Raw genomic sequence first — 13,640 nt, 5'->3', positions numbered from 1 at the left:
TTGTTTACCCATGCGAGGTTCTGGTGCGTTTTAACTGGATGCATGTCTGCCTCCTCTTCCTCGGGTTCCCTAACTGCGGGTTTGTCTGCTTCTGCCTGCTGTTCTTCGGGATTTTTAACTGTGGGTTTGCTTTGTACAGACTGCTCCCAGTTGCGGTATAATCTTTTAAAAACCCATTTCTCATTGTGGGCTTCCTCTGAGGGGTCATAATTCGTACAGGCTTTTTGTCCTGCCTCTGTGGCATGGGAGATAAGGGTGCAGGTCCATTTGGCCATACCGTCTTGGGACAAATGGGCACGTTCTAAATTACCGAAAACTGGTATTGGGGAATGAGCCTGGCCAGGTGGTAGAAGTTTCAGTAGGGGAGCATTTCGGGAACAGTGACCACAATTCAGTAAGTTTTAAAGTGCTGGTGGACAAGGATAAGAGTGGTCCTAGGTTGAATGTGCTAAATTGGGGGAAGGCTAATTATAACAATATTAGGCGGGAACTGAAGAACATAGATTGGGGGCGGATGTTTGAGGGCAAATCAACATCTGACATGTGGGAGGCTTTCAAATGGCAGTTGAAAGGAATTCAGGACCGGCATGTTCCTGTGAGGAGGAAGGATAAATACGGCAATTTTCGGGAACCTTGGATAATGAGAGATATTGTAGGCCTCGTCAAAAAGAAAAAGGAGGCATTTGTCAGGGCTAAAAGGCTGGGAACAGACGAAGCCTGTGTGGAATATAAGGAAAGTAGGAAGGAACTTGAGCAAGGAGTCAGGAGGGCTAGACGGGGTCACGAAAAGTCATTGGCAAATAGGGTTAAGGAAAATCCCAAGGCTTTTTACACGTACAGAAAAAGCAAGAGGGTAGCCAGGGAAAGGGTTGGCCCACTGAAGGATAGGCAAGGGAATCTATGTGTGGAGCCAGAGGAAATGGGCGAGGTACTAAATGAATACTTTGCATCAGTATTCACCAAAGAGAAGGAATTGGTAGATGTTGAGTCTGGAGAAGGGTGTGTAGATAGCCTGGGTCACATTGAGATCCAAAAAGACGAGGTGTTGGGTGTCTTAAAAAATATTAAGGTAGATAAGTCCCCAGGGCCTGATGGGATCTACCCCAGAATACTGAAGGAGGCTGGAGAGGAAATTGCTGAGGCCTTGACAGAAATCTTTGGATCCTCACTGTCTTCAGGTGATGTCCCGGAGGACTGGAGAATAGCCAATGTTGTTCCTCTGTTTAAGAAGGGTAGCAAGGATAATCCAGGGAACTACAGGCCGGTGAGCCTTACTTCAGTGGTAGGGAAATTACTGGAGAGAATTCTTCAAGACAGGATCTATTTCCATTTGGAAGCAAATGGACGTATTAGTGAGAGGCAGCATGGTTTTGTGAAGGGAAGGTCGTATCTCACTAACTTGATAGAGTTTTTCGAGGAGGTCACAAAGATGATTGATGCAGGTAGGGCAGTGGATGTTGTCTATATGGACTTCAGTAAGGCCTTTGACAAGGTCCCTCATGGTAGACTAGTACAAAAGGTGAAGTCACACGGGATCAGGGGTGAGCTGGCAAGGTGGATACAGAACTGGCTAGGTCATAGAAGGCAGAGAGTAGCAATGGAAGGATGCTTTTCTAATTGGAGGGCTGTGACCAGTGGTGTTCCACAGGGATCAGTGCTGGGACCTTTGCTGTTTACAGTTTCTATAAATGATTTGGAGGAAAACGTAACTGGTCTGATTAGTAAGTTTGCAGACGACACAAAGGTTGATGGAATTGCGGATAGCGATGAGGACTGTCAGAGGATACAGCAGGATTTAGATTGTTTGGAGACTTGGGCGGAGAAATGGCAGATGGAGTTTAATCCGGACAAATCTGAGGTAATGCATTTTGGAAGGTCTAATGCAGGTAGGGAATATACAGTGAATGGTAGAACCCTGAAGAGTATTGACAGTCAGAGAGATCTAGGAGTACAGGTCCACAGGTCACTGAAAGGGGCAACACAAGTGGAGAAGGTAGTCAAGAAGGCATACGGCATGCTTGCCTTCATTGGCCTGGGCATTGAGTATAAGAATTGGCAAGTCATGTTGCAGCTGTATAGAACCTTAGTTAGGCCACACTTGGAGTATAGTATTCAATTCTGGTTGTCACACTACCAGAAGGATGTGGAGGCTTTAGAGAGGGTGCAGAAGAGATTTACCAGAATGTTGCCTGGTATGGAGGGCATTAGCTCTGAGGAGCGGTTGAATAAACTCGGTTTGTTCTCACTGGAACGAAGGAGGTTGAGGGGCGACCTGATAGAGGTCTACAAAATTATGAGGGGCATAGACAGAGTGGATAGTCAGAGGCTTTTCCCTGGGGTAGAGGGGTCAATTACTAGGGGGCATAGGTTTAAGGTGAGAGGGGCAAGGTTTACGGTTGATGTACGAGGCAAGTTTTTTACACAGAGGGTAGTGGGTGCCTGGAACTCGCTACCGGAGGAGGTGGTGGAAGCAGGGACGATAGTGACATTTAAGGGGCATCTTGACAAATACATGAATAGGATGGGAATAGAGGGATACGGACCCAGGAAGTGTAGAAGATTGTAGTTTAGTCGGGCAGCATGGTCGGCATGGGCTTGGAGGGCCGAAGGGCCTGTTCCTGTGCTGTACATTTCTTTGTTCTTTGTTCTTGCTGTGAAATGAATCCACAGGCGTCCAGCAAACGCTGTGGGGTGTTCTGTCTTTTCCTGCCTGCACTTATTGAGGCCATCGACAGGGTCACCCCGGTTATACCCGATCGCATCCAGGGTCGCGGTATGCATTTCTGCAAGGGTGCCTCCTCTTACATTCTGTGGGTCGGGAAGGGCTGCTGCTACTGACGGATCTAAACTTAAAACTGTGAGCTTTACCTGCTCTCTCTCATCCAGGCCGTACATGGTCGCCTGATGTTTAACTGTGGCAAAGAAATGGTGGGGGTCTGAGGTGGGGTGGAACGGTGTGATCTTATTGCACGTGTCCCGTAATTGGGTCACTGTTAAGGGGGTGGAATATAGAAATTCCGCATCGTCCGATGTGGCTGTGCGGTGGGTGGTTACAGGGTTCATTGGAGCCTGATCTATCTGCTGTGTGGGGGGTTGGGGTGCTTTTCTCTTTGGGGGCTTTCCCTGTGCACATGTTCCCTGAACATATCTCTGCGCTGTCTCATTCAACTCTTCCCAATCAGGGCCGTCTTTCTGGTCTAACTTTTCCCCAAAGGTTTCCTGAAAACCCTTTTGAACAGAAAGCAGTGATTGCAGCTCTGCAAACTGCTTCCGGCACTTTGCGTGATCTAAGGTGCTTTGTCTTTGTTCTGTGGTGGCAGCATGGAGTGCTCGTAATGCTGCTTTTAGATCGTTACACTGTCTCTGTAACGCTTCTACCTGTTTTTCTGTTTCTTCTCTTACCAGGACTGCACGTTGCGTGTCCTGATAGGCCTTTTCATACTGCGACCGTAAACTGCTTAAATGCGCCAGACAAGACTGGTGACCCCGTTTGGCGTCAGCCACCTCTTCATCTTTCGCTGCCAATTTCCACCTTAATTCTAAATTCTCTTTTTCAACTTCGCTTACATCGACTTTACTCATCCGATGTATGCCCTCAACTTCTTTGCGCAGCGTCTTGACGACCTCCTCTGTGCCTCACAATTGTGCCAAACGATTGCCATCGGCTTGCGAGCTTTTCCCAAGCTCTTTTTGTGTATCTCGCTCAGGTTCTCCCACCAAGTATGCCCTATACTTCCGGGACCTGATTCCTCATTATTACAGAAATCATTCCACAGGGGCCATCCTTTCCCCTTGAGATATTTCCGGATTTCCTCCTCCCAAATGGGACACTGTCCCACTCTACTGCTGCTGGTCGCTGCGACCGAAAATTCCTCAGGGTTCATGAGGCGCTGCATTGCCTGCATGGCCATCTTTCCTATCCGACTGCTTCTTCTAAATTTGGAATAGGGGGCTCAGGCGGTGTTGTAGATGCGGGTACAGCTTTCGCTACTTTCCAAAAATACAGACTCCAGACAGTTTTGACGCGACAAAAATCTATCAGTTTTACCTTATAGCCCTGTTGGTTACGCATGCATACACACACTTCCAAATTATGAGTATTGATCATAACCGCTTGAACACTTGTGGTTTTCTGTTTCCAATTGGGTTTCTAATTAAAATTTCTTGGGTTCTCCCGGAGTGGTTTTCCACTTCTAGATCGGGTCCCGTCAGGATGTCGCCAAAATGTTGCTCGTTTTAGCCTTAGTTTAATTGCTCTTATTCTGTCACCTTTGCTCTTGAGTCACCAGGTATCTTTCTGATACCGCCACGTGGTTCAAGTCCGAGTAATGATTAATAATCCAACACACCGCTTGGTAAGAGTTAAATCAACGCTCATTTATTATATACAATTAATACTTATACATTAATTCTACTTCTAAGCTACTTCATACAATTAACGGGCCAATACTTAACTTTAGAAATGGCCCACCAGGTCAGGGAAATGAATGGCCTTTCGTATGGGTTCTGAGCCTGCGGGATTCAAAGCTGGTACAGGTCGATAGTCAGGCGTGTCTATCTTGTAGCGATCTTTGGAGTAAGACTTACGTTTCTCGCGGCTGTTGCAGAGGGTCTCGAAGGGTGCAGAGAGGAGAAGACGGGTCGATTTGAACTTGGCCCTATTCTTATAGTCCCCAGGGGCTTCCCGCCTCTCGGGGCGGACCTTGTACCTGGTTCCAAGTGATTGGACTTGGTCCCAATCACTTGGTTCGATATTCTCCAATGCTGGAGCGATTCCTTGATCGAGGGGTGGTCGTTTACCTCTCTTTGTGTCAGCTCCTGCTGGCGCCAAAAAGTCTGGGTCGGCTTTGTGTTACTAATTTGTAGCATATTGTTCCCAGGATTGCTACTTTATATGCAGATGGCTGAGGTGTTGTTATGTTGATGGCGGCCGGTATAGATTCGGTCTGGCTTCCCCAGAGGCGAATACACTGTTTTACCTGAGCTGTCTGTTTGAGTCCTGTTGGCTGATTTTCCCATCAGCCTCTTCCGTTCGCCATTTTAAATCGGGGTTTGGCCATTCTAATCGGGAGTTAGCCATTTTAAGCGGCTACCGTCTTCAAATCGGTGAATCCAGCCCCTGTTCTTTGGGAAGTGGGCTGACCAATTCTTCATCCCCTTCACCGTCAGGTCAGACAGCCTGAAGGTGCTGGGGATATGATTCGCGGGATCAGGACATGCATTAGAAATTGGAAGGAGGGAGTAGGTATAATGAATCTAAAACTGGGTATGTGTGAGCGGCACTCCCTCTTCATTGCAGATGAATTGTAGGTGAGAACCTGGTCATCGTGTGCGAGGCACTCTCGATGTTACTGTACGTGGTGCAAGTCTGGCCCATTCCTCACTCCTGCGCTGTAGCGATTACCCAAACCATTTTCTGTCGTGTTGGGTGCTATGCTACATAGATGAACCAACACGGTTGCGGATGGTTCAACTCAGTTTTATTACTAACAATAACAACATCTGTAAACTGGTTACGGTGGTTCGTTCATTACCCTCTAACCTGTGGACCTAGCCCTAACACTATCTTGGAGAAGCACTCAGCACATGGTGAATGTCTGAGTCGCTTGTTGTGAGCTCTGTGCCCTGAGCTGTCTCCTGCTGGAATCCGCGGGAAGTGTCGTGTTCCCCGTTTTATAGTGTGTATGCTCTTGCCTGTGATTGGCTGTGATGTTGTGTGTGTATTGGTTGGTCCGTTGATCTGTCCATCAGTGTGTATGTATGTTTGCACCATGATGTTTATCTGAATATCATGACATCCCCCCCTTTTTTACAAGAATATGTGCCTATGTGGTAATAAATGTAGATGTGTGCTGAGTGCAGCTGAATATGTGTGTGCAATATCTACAACATGTACATGAGGCTAAACTATATACATAGGAAGATATCAGGTGCAACATAGCAACAAGGTTGTACCATAAACAAAACACGTGTAAACATTAAGCATCAAAACGAAGTCCTGTAACGACAAAAAGAGAAACATATTAACATTGTGGCATAATACGTCAGTGAGTTCAATGTTCAACCAGGCTCATAAGTCCAGCCTAATAGGTGGGCGACGAATTCGGGTTGACCGTTAGCGGGGCAAACCATTCATCACCCGGATTGACACTGTTCACTGGCATCGGCTGGTGGGTCCTGCTTGGAGACATCCGGTTCCTGTCAATGAATGCAACACGGAAGGCTTCCCGGTCGTCTGTATCACCGGTTTGTATATCGTCCGGGTATGACTCGGAGTACGGAGGCTGAATGGTCCATACGTCCCTGCGAGGCTGTCGGAATTGGGGAGCGTTGGCAGGTTGAGCTGCTCGACAGCAGGCAGCGTAGTGGCCCATCTTGCCACAGCGGAGGCATTGTCGGTTCTTTGCCGGACATTGCCGCTTTAAATGTGCGGATCCACAGTTGCCGTACGTCGTGACGTCATGGCGTTCGTTGCGCCATCGCGCATGCGCAGTTCGGTCCTGCGTAGAGCGCATCACGTCCCTCTGCGTCGACGTCTCTTTTGGCGCGTACAAGCGCGGGAGGCCGCGGAAAACGCGCGAAATGGCCGCCCTCGTCCGGGCCGCGGGCCGGAAGGAACCCGATCGCCTGGACCCACTCGGCCTCGTAGGACCCCTGCCTTGCCGATTCGGCCGCGTAGGACCCCTGCTGTGCCGATTCGGCTGCCTGGAATTGGGAGTAGCGGCTGGTCGCGTTTTCATGGAGGACGCAGGCTTCGATGGCGGTGGCTAGGGTGAGGCTTTTCATTTTGAGGAGCTGCTGCCGTAGAGTGCCCGAGGTGACCCCAAAAACAATCTGGTCCCGAATCATGGAGTCGGAGGTGGCCTCGTAACCGCAGGACTGCGCAAGGATACGGAGGTGTGTTAGGAAAGATTGAAAGGGCTCATCCTTACCCTGCAGGCGCTGCTGGAAGAGATACCTCTCGAAACTCTCATTTACCTCGACGCTGAAGTGTTGCTCGCGTTTGAGAAGGACCGTCTTGAACTTCGTCTTGTCCTCACCTTCCGCGAACACCAGGGAGTTATAGACATGGATGGCGTGTTGCCCTGCCGTGGAGAGGAGGAGGGCGATTTTCCTGGTGTCCGAAGCATCCTCCCTTTCTGTGGCTTCTAGGAAGAACTGGAAGCGCTGTTTAAACAGCTTCCAGTTGACGCCGAGGTTTCCAGCTATTTGGAGCGGCTGCGGTGGGCTGATGGTGTCCATGGCGCAGGATGGCAGATTCCTTAAGATGCGTAGGTAGGTCTCACAGTTACTGGGTTCCAATCCTGGTACTATGTCATGTTGGGTGCTCTGCTACATAGACGAACCAACACGGTTGCGGATGGTACAACTCAGTTTTATTACTATCAATAACAACATCTGTAAACTGGTTACTGTGGTTCGTTCATTACCCTCTAACCTGTGGACCCAGCCCTAACACGATCTTGGAGAAGCACTCAGCACATGGTGAATGTCTGAGTGGCTTGCTGTGAGCTCTATACCCAGAGCTGTCTCCTGCTGGAATCCGCGGGAAGTGTTGTGTTCCCCCTTTTATTGTGTGTATGCTCTTGCCTGTGATTGGCTGTGATGTTGTGTGTGTAGCGATTGGTCTGTTGATCTGTCTATCAGTGTGTATGTATGTTTGCACCATGATGTTTGTCTGAATATCATGACATTGTCTGCTTCATCTGGGATCAAAAATGGACCATATTCAAAGGGAAATTATGTTGAAATATCTAGATATAGGAGGAAAAAACATACCTAACATTGCCCTAGTCCTGATTGCCACCTTTGTGTGTGGCTGCATCAAGCTGTGCATAGACCCTCGTTATGCAAACACCAAGGCCGGGATTCTCCGATCCCATGGCCAAGGTGTGACGCGGCATCACAAGTGGCGCGAGCGACTCCGGCGTCAACGGGTCTCCAGGCCCAGTCATTCACCCCTTCCTAGGGGGCGAGAACGGCGCTGGAGTGGTGTCTGCTGCACCGGCGCTCGAAAGCTGGCGCGCCACGGCCGGCGCGGGTCCGCACATGCACGTGGGTTGCCGTCTCCACGACGGCCCCTGGGCAATATGACAGAGCCGTACAGGGGCCCGGTGTGGAGGAACATAGGCCCCCACGGAATTAGCCCAGCCACCGATCGGTAGGCCCTGATCGCGGGCCTGGCCACCGTGGAGGCTCCCCGCGGAGTCGGATCCCCCCGCCCCACCATCAGGACGGCCTGCGCAGCCAGAACTCCGAAGTCCCGCCGGGTAGGACCATACGTAACCCACACCGGCGGGACTCGGCCGAACTCGGGGTGTACCCGGCCCGTTGAGGCGCAGAGAATCGCCGGGAGGGGGGGGTGCTTTCAACGGCCCCCGACTGGCGTGGCGGCGACCCCCCGCGGGCATGATTGCCCGCATCGGAGCGGCGTGGCGCGATCCCCCCCACCGATTCTCCGACCCGGCGCGGGATTGGAGAATCCCGCCCCAAGTATCACGAGATGCTGAGGTTCTGTCAGTCCCTCATGTTGTGAAGGGTGGGTCTGGCCACGCTGCCGCGGAACGTTCCAAGTCGTTGGACCGTGCCATACCACCTGTCCCTTGTGAAAAGATGTATGCAGAGAAACACCTTCAACCACAAGTCCATCAGGCAGTAGTTTTCACATAACATTCTAAAGGTCCTATGGAAAAAGGAGATGGTGGATCTTGTCGGGTGGCTTCCTGAGCAGACTAGCAGGCTGTCAAAGTAATTTGGCAGAATGCCTCATCAGTGGAACTTTCAAACAAGCACCAAGACCCAGCTTGGCTGATGGTGAGTAAGGCCCTCAACTTCAGATCCATCCTCCACATCCGGATGCTCACCCCATCCGCACGTTGCCCTCGAGGTCACTGTGGTGGGGAGGAAACTATTGTCTACCTCTTCATGGAATGTGCCTTTGCAAAGAAAGTTTGGAGAGAGATGAGATGGTTTTGGTTGAGGTTCATCCCGAGCAGCTCTGTGACTCAGGACTCTGTGCTCTACGGGCTGTTCCCAGGGATGCACACCGAGATAAACATCAACTGTTGCTGGAGGATCATCAACTCGGTGAAAGAGGCTCTTTGGTCTGCCCAAATCCTGTTGGTCTCCCCATGCAAAGAGTTGTCCCTGACCTCATGTTGCAGACTGGTACATTCCAAAGCCCAGGACTACATTCTGAGGGATGCACTAAAACTTGGGTCAGCTGCTGCAGAGGCACAAATGGGAAAGGTCACAGTCTGAGATCTTTCAGCCACAGTGAACTGAAGGCAGGGGGATTGTATAGAACCCCCTCGGATTTACATGTATCACAATTGTATACAAGCACCTCAGAGTGCAACCTGATCCATGTAGACAACTTAATCACCATTGCATCATTTGTAATGACCATTTCTATAATGTTTAAAGCACTTCAAAGGTGTTATCTTAATTTAATTTGTTAAGTTTCCATCAACATTTTGGTGTTTATTGTGACAGTTTATTGTTCATGCCTTTAAGAATTGGGGACTTATTACCGCTTTAAAAAATGTGATTTAAAGTCTGTTACCATTGGTTTACATAAAAAGGTAGAAGCCCATAGCCATTAAAACCAGCCTTATTTGCCACTCTGGAACAATCCTCAAATCTCAGTAAGGCTCCTTATAGTGCATCAGATTGAGCTGTTTGTCTTTCTCAATCACAACTTAGATCAAAGTTCGTGTAAAAACACGTTGCATTCAGTGGCAGCATGGTGGCACAGTGGTTAGCATTGCTGCCTCATGGCGCCGAGGTCCAAGGTTCGATCCCGGTTCTGAGTCACTGTCCGTGTGGAGTTTGCACATTCTCCCTGTGTCTGTGTGGGTTTCGCCCCCGCAACCCAAAGATGTGCAGGGTAGGTGGATTGGCCACGCTAAATTGCCCCTTAATTGGAAAAAATTAATTGGGTACTCTAAATTTAAAAAAAAGACATGTTGCATTCCATTTAGTGTAAACTAGAGATCACTTTAGCCACTAGAGGTCAGCCTAATATGATGAAGCCAAATGGATTCACCCAAAGTCCCACACATTAGAAAACAAAATGTAAAATACTTGTTTTCTACTGATAGATGAATTTGAATCTCATCATTTCTCCAGACGCCTGCCTCTAATCAACTCCCTTGGGTGGGATTCTGCGTTGGAATTGGGAAACGCGATTGTGCGGAGAATAAGAAAATTGCGACGCGCCGATTCTCCGTCACCTCAACAGCAGCGTCAATACGTACCGGAGCGCACGTACAGTAAACACCGTTGGCATATAATTAGTGGGCCTGACCCGGTATTCTCCGGGGCCTCCGCGATTCTCCTCCTCCGAGGCGCCGAGTTTCCGATGGCGAGGTTCACTTGTACTTTTAAAAATCATGAAACCGGCATCGTGGCTGATGAGGGAGAGAGAGGAGGTAGGACATGGAGAGGAGTGACTGTGGGCTGCCGGGTCGAACACTGGCCAGGCTGGCTGGGGTGGAGAGTGTGGTGTTCTTTGCGTTGCTTATTTCAGGATGGTTGACGTAGTGTTCACAAAGACCACAGAATAGTTTTTTCTTAAACAAAGCTATGATTATATTTACACGACTAAACTGGGATTCGACACTTAGTCCTTAAGAATACAGAACGGATCAATAAAAACATCTAACGACACTCATCTACTGCTAATCTCACTACTGGTATAAATTATAATTTAACCTTTATCACACTTTCTGCTCTTGTGACATTCACTAGCTACTTCTTGCATATATTCATCCCCTAAGGTCGGGGCAGCACGGTAGCACAAGTGATTAGCACTGTGGCTTCACAGCGCCAGGGTCCCAGGTTCGATTCCCCGCTGGGTCACTGTCTGTGCGGAGTTTGCACGTTCTCCCCGTGTGTGCGTGGGTTTCCTCCGGGTGCTCCGGTTTCCTCCCACAGTCCAAAGACGTGCAGGTTAGGTGGATTGGCCATGCTAAATTACCCGTAGTGTCCATAAGGGTTGGGAGGGGTTATTGGGTTGCGGGGATAAGGTGGAAGTGAGGGATTAATGTGGGTCGGTGCAGACTCGATGGGCCGAATGGCCTCCTTCTGCACTGTATGTTCTATGTAATCTATGTAATCACTGCCTTATACAGTTGTATCTGTAACTCCCTCTAGTGGTTACTCTCAACACAACGTTGAACCACTTCCGGTGGTGGCCATGGAGGAGTAGGTCGCACATTTGATCGCTCCCGCCTGTGACGGACTTTTGGACCTTTTTCCCCCGGTTCTTTCCGGATTTTATGGGATAAACCGGTGAAGAGTGAGACAGTAAAGAGAAATCCCCCTCCGGTGTATGGAGAATTGGACCAGAAGTGGCCGTGTGAGAAGACAAAGTCCTATAAGGAAGACGCGAGCAGAGCCGGTAACGCGGGAAAGCATGGCGGAGAGCAAGGGCCGCGGAGAGACGGCACAGTGGTCGACGGAGCAGCTGGTGAAGTTTTTTGAAGATTGCTTCGCCAAGCTGAAGAAGGACACGCTGGACCCGATTAAGGCTTCAATTGATCAAGTGGTGCAGAATCAAGAGACCCACGGGAAAGCGATCCAGGAGGTGGAGAAAAAGGTGTCTGAGCACGAGGAGTTAATAACCGTGCTGGAGACCAAGGTGGATATGATGAACGACCACCAAAAAGAATGCAGCAGAAGCTGGAGGACCTGGGAACAGGTTCAGGAGGCAGAATCTTGGAATTGTCGGCCTCCCTGAAGGCAGTGAGGGATCGGATGTGAGGACTTATGTGACGGACATGCTGGAGAAGTTGATGGGGGCTGAGGCGGTCCCTCGGCCCCTGGAGATGGATAGAGCACACAGAGCCCTCGTGAAGAAGCCCCGAGCGAACGAGCCGCCGAGGGCCATGGTAGTACGCTTTCACCGTTTCCTGGACAAAGAACACGTACTGCGGTGGGCCAAGAAGGAACGGAGCAGCAAGCGGGAGAACTGTGAGCTGCGTATTTATTAGGACCTGGGCACGGAACTGGCCAAGAGGCGAGCTGGGTTTCATCGGGCAAAAACAGCCCTCTTTAAGAAGGGGGTGAAGTTTGGGTGCTGTACCCAGCCCATCTGTAGGTCACACATGAGGAACGGGGCTTCTACTTTGAAACACCAGACAAAGTATGGACTTTTATGAAAGAAAAGAGGCTGGAGGAGAATTAAAAGACACTAAAGCCTTGGAGAAGTTCTTGGCGGCGATTTGTTGTGCTGGGTTGTATAAATATAAGTAGTGCTATGTGTAATAAGGGGCTGTTGGGATGGCTAAAGGTAACTTTGTCTTGCAGGGAGCTGGTTAGAGGGGGATAGGCTTTGGGGTTGGTTCTGCTTTTTGGATGATTATTTTTCTAAAGCAGCTGTTCCTTCACTGCTTTTTCTGATGTTTGTTTACTGGGGAATGTGATGCTTTTAAAATGTTTATCCATGTGGGGGGAGAGAGGAGAGAACAATGGGGAGACAGACAGCTTGGTGCCAGGGGCGGGTGCTACCAAGTCAGCATGGGTCAGCACAGTGGGGGGTGAGCAGGTGAGCTGGAGCTTGACTTGGGGGTTGGGTTTCTAGTGTTGTTGCTCGGTGGGGAGGGAGAGGAGTGAGCTGCTTTGCTGACAGATGAGGAACTGTTACTAGGGGACAAATGGGAGGTCGGGAACGGTGACTACCCGAGGGGGGGCTCGAGGTGAGCTAGAGGCTGGCCTAAAAAGCGTGATGGCTAGTCGGCAGGGGGGAGGCGGCTGGAAGCTCCCCGACCAGGCTGATTACATGGAACGTCAGAGGATTGAATGGGCCGGTCAAGAGGGCTCGTGTGTTTGCGCATTTGAGGGGGCTGAAGGCGGACGTGGCAATGCTACAAGAGACACACCTAAAGGTTACAGACCAGACGAGATTGAGAAAGGGGTGGGTTGGCAAAGTATTCCACTCGGGGCTGGACTGAAGACCAGGGGGGTAGCGATCTTGATCAATAAACGTGTGGCATTCGAGGCAGGGAGAATCATATCAGACAAGGGGGGTAGGTACATCATGGCGAGTGGGCAGCTGGAGGGGGTGCGGGTGGTACTCGTGAACATATATGCACTGAATTGGGACGGTGTGGAATTTATGAGGCATGTTTTAGGTAAGATCCCAGACTTAGAGTCACATCACCTGATCATGGGAGGAGACTTTAACACAGTCATTGATCCGGAATTGGACCAGTCAAAATCCAGGACAGGGAGGAGGCTGGCTGCGGCAAAGGAATTGAAGGGGTTTATGGAACAGATGGGGGGAGTAGACCCATGGAGGTTTGCACTGCCAAGGGCGAAGGAGTTTTCCTTTTTCTCACATGTCCACAAGTTATAGTCTCGCAGCGACTTTTTTGTTCTGAGCAGGGCTCTAATACCGAAGGTGGTGGATACTGAGTACTCGGCAATCGCAGTGTAGGATCATGCCCCGCATTGGGTGGATCTACGGGTTAGTGTGGAGAGAGGGCAACGCCCGCTGTGGAGACTGGATGTGGGGTTGCTAGTGGACTAAGCGATCTGTGGGCGGGTTAACAAGTCCATCCAGAACTACCTGAAAACAAATGATACGGGGGAGGGCTCCGCAGCGATGGTTTGGGAAGCTCTGAGGGCAGTGGTTA

This window comes from Scyliorhinus torazame, chromosome 1, assembly GCF_047496885.1.
Source record: "Scyliorhinus torazame isolate Kashiwa2021f chromosome 1, sScyTor2.1, whole genome shotgun sequence".
Classification (NCBI taxonomy): Eukaryota; Metazoa; Chordata; class Chondrichthyes; order Carcharhiniformes; family Scyliorhinidae; genus Scyliorhinus; species Scyliorhinus torazame.
Note: the sequence above shows the minus strand (reverse complement) of the source record.